At 31.5% G+C, this 12,141-nt stretch overlaps 1 long non-coding RNA gene across 1 annotated transcript; it reads right to left on the reverse strand.

The window, feature by feature from the left end:
- Positions 1-6,007: 6,007 nt before the first annotated feature.
- Positions 6,008-10,936, reverse strand: LOC110809429 (uncharacterized). The gene is made up of 2 exons (XR_002538823.2): positions 9,403-10,936; positions 6,008-8,022 (listed from the first exon to the last, which is right to left on the reverse strand). It is a non-coding gene; the product is annotated as an uncharacterized LOC110809429 (long non-coding RNA).
- Positions 10,937-12,141: the final 1,205 nt, after the last annotated feature.

Below are 12,141 nucleotides of genomic sequence, written 5' to 3' on the forward strand. Positions count from 1 at the left end.
ATCATGGTCTACTTATACAAAGGAAATGTTAGCAATTGTGATTGCAATACAAGTTTGGCGATTTTATCTAATGGGGTGGAAATTCATTATCCAAACAGATCAATCCAGCCTCAAGTATTTACTAAAGCAACAAATCACCATCCTAGAACAACATAAATGGGTCTCCAAATTATTTGGGTATGATTATGAGATTACTTATAAGCCAGGAAAGGAAAATATAGCTACAAATGCTCTCTCTCATCAAGCTACAAGGGCCATAGATGGTGTTGAATCCACCAAATTTTTTTTTTATTCAAATAATAAAATAATATTATAGTAGTAGTGATTAGAGTTTAATCTCAAGAAATTGAGTTCTAATATTCTTTATCGTGCAACAATAAAACAAAAATAAGAGAGAGACATTTTTGTTTCAAGCTGAAATTAAATAATCAATGGATTAAGACAAATCAACAAATGAAAGTCAACTAAATGAAATTGGTAGAAAATAATTCAGCAAATTGAGTAAAATATGTAACGGTCCTGAAAATTTAAATGAATCGACTAGTTTGCTATCACCCACATAAATAAATATTATACCATCACTTGGCTTGTAGTAATGGAGGCAACCTTGCATAGATATACTGATGTGAGTTGTGACACCAGAATCTATTCATCAGGTGTGTGTATGTACAGAAGTTAAATTAACTTCATAACAAACAAACTTAAGAAGTATACATTTCTTTGCACGTCATACATGATAGTTAGCACATTATTTTTTCTAGTATCCCGAAGTTGTACAAAAGAAACAAACATTTTCGGTCTGAACCTTCTGTTGCTTCTTCTGTTGTACTAGAACTGCAACAGATTTACTTGTTTTCCTTTTTTTATTCTTCTTATCCTTTGATATCACTGTCATATAAACACTTTCTATCCTCTCATACTTGAACCTTTCTTCCTCCTGAACAAAATGTGAAATGAGCTCATTTAGATTTCAGGATTCTTTCTGACAGTTGTAATCACCTTAAAATGATTGAACTGTGGTGGAAAAGAAATCAAAACAAAGTACACAAGTACTTCTTCTAACAATTCCACTCTTAGTGCCTTTAGTTTTGCATGCATATGTGACATCTCCATTATGTACTCTATGATGTTTCCATTTTCTTTATATCTTATGGAAATAAGAGTCGACAAAAGTGTAAATGTCTCGGCCTTATCACTTCTAGCGAAACATTATTCTAGGTAATGAAGGAAATCTCTATCTATTGTAATCTCATCAGACATAATGTCCCAAAAAACCTCTAGAATGACTTGTTTCATAACTAACATACTCATATGGTTTGACCGATTCAATCTTTCAAACTCCTTCTTTTCCTCAGGGGTACTATCAGGAGTAATTGGATCACGCTGATCAACCCACAAAGCCCAATCTAAATCCATAGCTTCAAGCACAACTCGAACACTATTTTTCCATTACTTAAAGTTTGTGTTGTTCAACATTATGATGGAATTAACATTCGCGGTGATATTTCCAGTAGAAAAGGAAGCTGAACAGACAAAAAATTAATTAATTAGTACTCACATAAAACTATAAATCATTAAATTTAATAATAAATTTTAAATAAATGTATATTTTAGTCTCAAGATACTGAGTACTCCATTAATACTCTATCTTTGGATATAATATTAACTTGTAAGTGGTACCATATAACAATAATTAAATACAGACAGTAGAAATACATTAAATAATAAACCTTCACTTGGGCTGATTTAAAGTTCACATGTTATACTGAATAATTGTCACGTATTCATTATTACAAAAATAAAATGCAATAATGTTAAATATTAACATTCTTTTGGGCCGATTAACATTCACATAAATTATACTCATACAACCGTTTACAATATGAAATAAATAGATTATTCACAAGAGATATCACTTCGGTAACATATTTTGTAAATTAATTTATTTCAATATGTATATGCACATACCAATATTAAAATTCAAAATTAAAATCAAATTTAAATTGAATTAGGAAGAAAATTAACTACAAAATGACCAAAAATACCCTTAAAAAAACTATTTTTTTTGTTTCAAAAGTTGACCGTTGACCGATCAACCATTGATCATTGATCGGGTCAGGTCAACACCCATCAGGTTCAGGCCAAGTTGGTCTGGGCCGGGTTGGCCCAGCCCAAACTTGCTTGGGTTTTGACCTAGTCGAATGGGCCTCTCCCTTTTTCCTTTTTTTTTTTTTCTTTCTTTTCTTCCTTTTCTTCTCTTCTTGTGGAACAAGTCCACATAACTTAATTTAAAACACAATAATAAACCCTAAAACCCAAAACCCTTTTTTTTCTTGCTCATCTTCTTCCTCATGAAGTGTGTAACGGTCGCTTTACTAATTGCTATAGTAACAGTTGGAAGGTAAGCACAAAATTCGGCTGCCATTTCGGCTGTCGAACGGTTGCGTAACCATCGGACTTTCTTCCTCATGCAGTGGTAGCCAACCACTGTGTAACATTCCGAACTCCAATATCGGTGGGTACAGACGTTAGCACAACATTTTTAACTAGTAGAACAGATAAATATTAAATATACAACGTAATTATACTTTAATACACATCCTTGTGACTGGATAATTATTTGTTTACACATAATTGAGGCATTTAAATTAATTTATAATATTCAAATAAAAACTAATAAACTTTTTCTTCACCATTTTTTATTTATCTTGAACTTGTTTCTCATTTCCTTTGACCTAGATGTGGGTGAATTGGGGTGAGTTTCACGAGCTCAGTAAGCAAGAAGATTCTATAACAGAGACTTACGTACATATATTCACGCAATGTATAATATATAATAATTTTTATCATAAAAAAAATCAAATAAGCATCACAATCAAAATACACAATAAAACAAATCGTCACATAAAACATATTCTAATCCTCACTCTTATAACCTAATTCTTGTTCTCCTTTCAAATTCCACTCACACTCGAAATATCACAATACACTTAGAATATCACATCTAAGGTTTCATTGCGCAATGTCCTTTATATCGTCATCGAGAAGAGACAAATTGGATCCCTCCATCGTAGGTTCACCATGTCCACTGAATTTCAACCACACACGTACACTCCCCTCCTCGATTCAGACTAAACGATTAGGTATTCAGGGTCCTTACACTTTATACTCTTTCTAAATCTCTCTCATTTCTAATTTACTTATTTTCTATTTAAGATCTTAATCTCTATACATAATTAAACACAAAGACACACACACAAAATATACGATATCATCACGCATATCAGAACTATACATTTCAAAACACTTTCTGAATCATCCTGTACCAAATCACATAGTCTGCATAGGATATTCAGATTTCTCACGCAATTGTACTAGATCACACAGCAAGTACAGTACGCCGTACATCTGCATCAGATCACACAACAAGTACAATTTACTTAAATTCCATACATAGACACACCGGTTATACATTTTACACACATTAATCTACACATATATTATAATATAGACATGTATCATCACTATATGTATCAAATAGAATATATATTTATATTCACACATACACAATCTTTATCAATACATACACACATTCATACTTAAACACGTATACATAATATCACACAATATACCATATATATATATAATATATATATATATATTTATTCATGCATTTGATCTTATCAGTTCTGTTCTTATCAATTATATTTTTATCAATTCATATTTCATTCGTTGTATATTTTTATATACACACACACATGCATAATAACATTGATATATATACACTATATAAATACACACAAATACAAACTACATATACTAATTATATTCATATTATATCACATATACATTTAAACATTCACACACAATGCACTATACATCTACACGTTTATATAAATATATAATTTATGTCTGCATATGGAATACACACAATTCTTACCTACGGTATGATCAGAAAAATTTTAGGAATCCTTTCTAACTCGATCAACGGTCATCTCGAAAATTCGAATACCGTTTGAATAATTTTCCTCATTTATAATAGAAAACATATAGAATAAATTATGAATAATTTTAAAAACTATATTACGCGAAATTATGAAGGAATTTTACCTTCGGACACGCTGTGCCGGTCGCCAGCGTCACCATGTATCATCATACGTGTGTCATCGAAAATGTTAAGCGCTGATGATCGAATTAGTTCGCATTGTTGCATGCAGCGCACCAACATCATATTGATCGCCACACTTCCATTTTCTCTTCCTTCATTTTTTTTTTAATTTTTTTTCTCCTTTTTTTTTCTTTTCTTTATCTTTTTTTTTCCTTTTTTTTTCTTTGTTTTTTCTTCTCTTTTTTTTTTCTTATTTTTTTCTTCTTCTTCCTTCTTTCCCGCAGCTCCTCTTCTTCTCTTTCTTTTTTCTTCTTCTTCCTCTTTTTCCACAACACTTCTTCTTCTTCTTTTTTCTTTCTTCTTTCTTTTTCCTTTTTTCTTCTTCTTCTTCTTCTTTCTTTTTCTTTTCTTCTTCTTTCTTCTTTCTTTTTCTTTTCTTCTTCTTTCTTCTTTCTTTTTCTTTTCTTCTTCTTTCTTCTTTCTTCTCTCTGTCTCTCTCTACCCACCGTGTCTCTTCTCGCTCTCTCCTCTTTTTCTCTCTCTAACTGATAGCGATTCCTCTCCTCTTTCTTTCACCTCCGATTGCAGTGTCGCGCAACACCGTGCGACCCTTCTCTCTCTCCCATCGATGCCATTACACGCTGCTTTTCCTTTCTTGTTTCTTGCTTCGTATATATTAATATATATATATATATACATATATAATACTTAACTTCTGCATATATATACATATATATTTTTTAATTTTCTACATATATATTTCTAATATTCATATATATATATTTCTAATCCTTGTATATCTACATATATATATATTTGTTTTAAATACATTTCTGCATATATATATATATATATATATATATATATATATATAAATTCAGTCAAACTAAAATAAAAAGGAATAGGAGCAACGTTACATTAATTGTTAAAATAAAAAAAAAAATTCTTTTCAAATCTTTAAATTTATATAACTAAATATAAAATATCATACTAAATTAACGATAAATATAAGCGAAAACATATCTGAATGTATCGCAGAAAATTTATTTACTTACGGTAATAGAATATTCTGAATCAATATAGTGACTTGAAACTAATTTTTTATAGTAACATAATTTTATTAAAATAAAATGGCAATCTTATAATTTAAAAATTATAATTACTTTTTATATCAATAAATTTTTATAATTTTCATTTTGTCCATCTTAAAATTAAAATATTATAAAATATCTACACATTATAAACCTATATTTAAACTCAATGCATTAAAATCTAATATTATTTCTCTATATTTAATCACTTTTAAATAATTCTATAAAATTGATAACATAATACTAGTATCAACACCCACATTTAGTTCACGTCTTAAAAAATCCAACATCCTTTGCTAGCCAACCACTGGCTGGCCTGTAGAGGCAAACAGTTGGCCTGACCACGGACCAGCTGAGGAGGAAAAAAATAAATAAAAAAATACGTGCGTACATATATATATGTAATGATGCCTGTTTCCTTCTGAAACTAAAGAGGAGAGAAAGTAAGAGAGACAGTAATGCAGAAGAGAGAGAGAGAGAGAGAGAGTAGGTGGCTGCCACGAGAAGAAATAAAGAAAAAGAAATCCCGTTGGTCATTGTCACATGCAAATTAGAGGATTGAGACTTGAGAAAAATGAATACCTGAATGCTGAAAGATCTGGACATATTAGGATTTAATTTTTGTATTAATTTCTCATTGATTATTTGGTGTGATTTTATGTTTAAATGTTTATATTATTTGATTCTGTGAATAATGTAAAACAAGAAAAATGAACAGGTCTGACAGAAATTTAGTAGAAAATTGAGCGGAAATAAAAAATCGGTAATTGAGAAGTTCACAAGCAAGAAAGAAAGTTGACACTGGAAATTTTGGAAAAATGAATTCTGTCTTTTTACTAAAGAGATGAGAAAGTATTTATACATGGAAAGTAAAATTACAAAAGAAATCCTGTACTTGTAAGCATTTACATTATATACCATGGGTGTAATATTCTAATAGCCCCCCTAAAGATGGAGTATGCAGATTCTGGATACCCTGTTTGACAATAACATGTTGAAACCTAAAAGGACGAAGCGCGTTGGTACAACAATCTGCAAGTTATCTTGAAGAAGAAATAGGTAGCAAGTGAAGAAGCCCATCTGAAATTTTCTGCCTAATAATATGACAATCAATTTTTATATATCTAGTTCGCTCATGAAAAACAGGATTATTGGCAATTTTGAGAGCCGACAAATTATCACAATACACAGCTGCAGTAGATGAATCAATATGCAGATCACACAAAGCAAAAAATATAACCATTGTAACTCACAAGTTACTATTGTCAAAGCACGGTATTCAGCGTCAAAAGAAGACCAAAAACAATTTGTTGTTTCTTAGTTTTCCAAGAAATAAGGGAGTCACCAAGAAAAACACAAAATCCAGTAAAGGACTTGCGAGAGTCAACATAAGATGCCCAATCAGAATCACTAAAAGCTTTACAATGCAAAGAGTTTTGAGCAAAATAAAAAAATTCTTGACTAGGATTACTTTTAAGATACTTCAAAACTCGATCTGCAGCTTGTAAATGGATTGTAGTAGGAGCATCCAAAAATTGTAAAAGCTATTGAACAGCATAATTGATGTCTGGACAAGTGTTAGTAAAGTATAAAAGCTTACCAACAAATCAGCCGACATGGAGTAGCATCCTCAAGAGGTGCACCATCTTGCTTGATCAGCTTTGTAGGAAAAACCATTAGTGTATGAGCCGGCTTACAACCCAGAAATCCAGCATCATTTAGTAAATCCATAAAAAATTTTCTTTGAGATATATAATTCATTCTAATGATGGAGGAACCTCAAGGCCCAAAAAGAATTTCAACTCACCAAGGTCTTTAATTTTGAACTCAACATGAAGAAAATCTTTGACAGATTGAATCTCATTCAAGCTGTCGCTTGCAAGCATAACATCATCCACATATATCAAAAGTGCAATGAATGAAGATGTTGAATATTTAAGAAATAAGGAAGAATTTGAAGTAGCTTGAGTGAATCTATGACACTTTAAAACATCGATTAAATTAAAGTGCCATTGCCTACTTGCTTGCTTAAGACCATACAAGCTTTTGATAAGTCTATATACTTGATTACCATTAGCTTTGAAGCCAAGGGGCAGAGTCATATAAACTTCTTTCTTTAAATCTCCATGTAAAAATATATTATTAATGTCCAACTGGTGTAAATACCAGCCTTTGACAGTAGATACAGCGAATAGTGTACGGATAGTAGTCAGTTCTACAACTAGAGAGAAAGTATCCAAAAAATGAACTCCTGACTGCTGGGAATTGCCTTTAGCCACTAATCGGGCTTTATATTATTCTCTAGATCCATCTGCAGCCAATGGATGTTTTTCCATGAGGCAGATCAACCAACTCCCAGGTTTTATTCTCTTCTAAGGCTTTAATCTCATTAGCCATTATCTCTCTCCAACAGGGGAAATTTATGACTTGATGATAGGTTTGAGGTTTATGTCTTGTGAGATAGCAAAAATGAAAGATTTTTGCGTGGGATCAACATGGTCATAGGATATAAACTGGAAAATGTAATGTGGTGTGAATGTAGAATTGACATAAGACTTCAAAACATAAAGATAATAATCACTTAAATGAGATGGATGTCATGTAGACCTAGTTGATTTCCTAACAGGCACATTATTCTGACTAATAGGTTCAGGAATATGGAAAGACTATGGGCTGTATATTATAGGATCATCATTATGTTGTGTAAAAGAAAGAGGGGATATGTCATTAAAGGAAGGGTGAGAGACATTACCCAAACGAAGTGATTCAGCAGGAGTGCTTGGTACTGCAGTATCTTGAGGCTGTGAAACTGAAATCTGCTCACTTTAATTTGTCATCAAATCATTTGGATGAGGAAAAACATAAGAACTAGAGTCATTATGAGAAGGAAATTAAACTGAAAGACATGTTCAACAAATTAAACATCTCAAAAGACAAATATTTTATGAGTTACAAAATCATAAACTTTGAACCCTTTAATGTGAGAAGAATAACCCAGAAAAGGCATTTGGTTGCTCGGTAATCAAGTTTAGATTTTTCAGACATGAGATTAGACACATAACACAAGCATCAAAAGACTTTAAGATGTTCGTATTTAGGAGTAGAAAAAAAAACAGCTCAAAATGAGTCCTATTGTTGATGACTAAAGAAGGCAGTCGATTAATCAAATAAATAACATGTGCAACACAGTCTGCCTAAAACTGCTTGGGTAAACCAGCTTGAAACATCAAGGACCGTGCCACATTCATAATATGTTGATGATTGCATTCCACCACACCATTTTTTTGTGGTGTATATGGACACAAGCATTGGTATATCACCCCTTTGGTGGAAAAAATTTTAGATATTTTAAACTCTGGCCCATTATCAATATGAATGCATTTTACTTTTGCATTGTGTTGAGTTTTCAATATGCAAAAAAATTAAAAAACAAATTTCTTGCTTCTCCTTTTTCAATCATTGGATATAACTAAGTAAACTGACTCTTGTCATCAACAATAGTAAGAAAATAACAATGACCATAAATTGCCATAACAGATATGGGACCCCAAATGTCAATATGAATCAAATCAAAGAAAGCTTTACTTACTGAAGTACTAATAGGGAATGACAATCGTTTTTGTTTTGAGAGATGACAAACATCACAATTGAAGTAATTACAAGGAAGAACAGAATTATCTTTTTGATGTATAACATGCAATCTTGGCGCAGAAGGATGACCAAGACGGAAGTGCCATAAATTGTGGTTATTAACAGTGCAATTACAATGAGAAAAAATAGAACAAGACTCACGATTTGACTGAACAACATTAACAGTAAGTAGCCTTTCAGCCTCAAGATATTACAATCTTTGCCTCTCCTTAGCTAAACCAATCTTCTTATGGTGTGAATATCTTGACTAGCACAAAAGGTATTATGAAAGGTTAAAAAACAAGGTAAATCCTTTAACAGTTTACTCACAGATATTAAATTCAAGGTGAAATGAGGTGTGTATAAGGCATTACAAAGAACCAGTTTATGTGAGAAATGAACATCACCAATATGTGTAACCGGGACTCATTGTGAATTGGGTAACTTGACATACATGTTTGTAACTACTCTACACAGATTAAACATCTCAAGTGAAATAACCACATGGTCTGTAGCAAGAGTCAATAATCAATTCATTAGGTGCAATATGAAAAGGTAGAGAGGAATTAATACCTTCTAATTGTGCAGATTAAAAGTTGGCAGTAAGGGTGTTCACTCGTGGCATGACAGGTTTGATTGCTACAGATGAAGATGTAGAGGTAGTATGCTGAAACAGGGACAGAAGTTTCTAATATTGTTCCAGGAGTGTTTGATTTGGTCTTTAGTGGAAAGAGAAGACACTCCCTTAGAGACATTGCTTGAAAAGTGGAAATTTTATTGGGAGTTCCTCGTCTCAAGATCATTCTCAACCGGTTAAGTGCCGATTTGATTTACATGCGGTATGTTTCTTGTTCAAGGCTTATAGCCTGGAGGACAACCATGCTTCTTGTAACACTTATCAACAGTGTGACCAATGAGACCACAGTGTGTACAAGTTGGCCTTTTGCTGCTGTTATTCAGTCCTCCAGTAATTCTCCTATTCTGCCAATTATTATTCTTATTCTGTTGGTTAGCATTCACATAAAACAGATTGGTCTCATATGAAGATCCAGAGTGTCCAATGTTAAGTGTTCTCTCATGTTGTATCACTTGTGCATTTACCTTGTTCAGTGATGGTAAAGGCTCCGTCATGAGGACTTGTGACCTAACCACATTTTAGGATTCATTAAGTCCTTTGAGGAACTTTATAATCTTATCCTCCTCTAGATATATTTTATACATATCACCTACTCCACATGCACACTGTATATTGCACTGACATTTAAGTTCAAGCCGCAGATTAGCTAATTCATCCCAAAGCATCTTAATCTAAGTAAAATATTCAGTTACAGATTGTGTATTTTGTTTCAATGAAGAAATTTCATCCTGTAGATCACTAGATCGGACGCTGTCGCCTTGAGCAAACCTATCCTCTACGTCCTTCCAAAGGTCTATGGCGTAATCAATAAAGATTACACTCTGAATAATTGAGGGAGACAGTGATCAGATTATCCATGAAACCACAATTGTATTACAACGCTGCCAAGCACGGTAGGAAGGATCATCCTTCGATGTAACAGGAATACTTCTGTCCATAAATTGCAATTTATTACCTGTTAATTATTACCTGTTAGAACGGTCGATGTGAGCAGAAATGTCGGACTTTCACTTGGATGCAGGTAGTAGGGATTTGTAAGTACCTCATATGTCTTCACTGCACCAGGAATAACTGGAGTGTCCATGATTTTCTGATTAACAAAACAGCTAGAGATCCACCACTAGAACGATTCACCGCGAGTCTAGGGATTCTTGAAAATGAATGAACTGATGATACCAAATAAATCAGAATGCTCTTATACCATATTTGATTCTGTGAAGAATCTAAAGCAAGAAAAATAAACAGGTCTTACAGAAATTTAGCAGAAAATTGAGCAGAAATAAAAATCGGCCATGAGAAGTTCACAAGTGAGAAAGAAAGTCGACATTGGGAATTCTGAAAAAATGAATTATTTCTTTTTACTGAAGAGATTAAAAAAGTAACCTTGTACTTGTAAGCATTTACATTATAATACCCTCGATCTACTATTCTAATATATATATGTTAGGTATGAATATGTGAGTGTTTAGGTTAAGTTTCAACCAAATAAATTAGAAAAAGATCTAGACACTTATTGCTTGCTTAAAATCATAAATTCTAGAAGTGATTTTGAAATGTCAAAAAATCTTTAGAAGATTTTCAGGTTGTTAGTTGAATATGGAACAATGTGTACTATTTATTTAGGTTAAAAAATTTTAAACAGTCTTTTAATCAAATTTAAAATATGTATAGAGAAATATAATTTTTGATAAATAAGAGTGATTATGGTCGGTTTAAGTAAAAATTTTATAGTATTATTAACTTTGAAACTTTTACAAAAAAATATATGGAAGAAAATTCTTTTCCGATAAACAAAATTTTAAGACCTAAAAAATTTATGTAAGAGAAATTGTTTTAGAAATAAGATGTTTAAACCATTTTTTATTAGTTATTAATTCTGTAAGTATTAAATTCCATACCAAAATCCTTATAAAATTTGAGAAACGAAGCCAAAATAGTAAGTGTAAATTTTTGCTTAAAATTTTGAGGAATAAAGTAGCATCGTGTTTAATTTGTGGGATAATTATATCATTTTTAGGGGCTGTTTTTGAAAATAGATTTGGTAATGTGCTGGTTAAAATTTAAATAAAATTTTAAGTGAATTAAATCATTAAAGTCTCATTCAAAATCTTAACCCAAATTATTAAAAGAGGAAAATGTTATGTTATTTATGAAATGGTAATGTAAGTGTGGTGAAAAGGGCCTCGCACAATGTAATTTAAAATTTAAATAAAGAAAAATGTTGATCAATTATTATTGTTGTTATGATTGAATTAATAATTATCCGAACTCACTACTTATCTTAGGAGGGTCAAGAGTGTGTATGTGGCCAAAATTTGGGAAACAACATTTTTGGTGGAAGACTACCACTTGCAAAAAAACTGTGTGCGACCCTTTCTTGATTGATAGAAAATGACATCACACTATATGAATAAAAATAACAAAAAAATTTAACAAATGAAAATTTTAAAAATTGAATGAGAATAATATACCATTTGAGAATTTCTTGCCTAAGAGTTCCCTGGTATTTTTGTGGATTTATATATATACATAGTTATGTGCCAAATTGTTAGATTATGTGATAGCTTAAAAATATTTCAGAATTAATTTTTTATGTTTGATATATTTAATTTAATTTTTATATGTATTTAAAAATATATAATAAAGTTAAGAACATAATTTAGAGTCAAACGAAA

The sequence above is a fragment of the Carica papaya genome, chromosome 4 (assembly GCF_054855325.1).
Source record: "Carica papaya isolate Zhongbai chromosome 4, ASM5485532v1, whole genome shotgun sequence".
In the NCBI taxonomy this organism is placed as follows: domain Eukaryota; kingdom Viridiplantae; phylum Streptophyta; class Magnoliopsida; order Brassicales; family Caricaceae; genus Carica; species Carica papaya.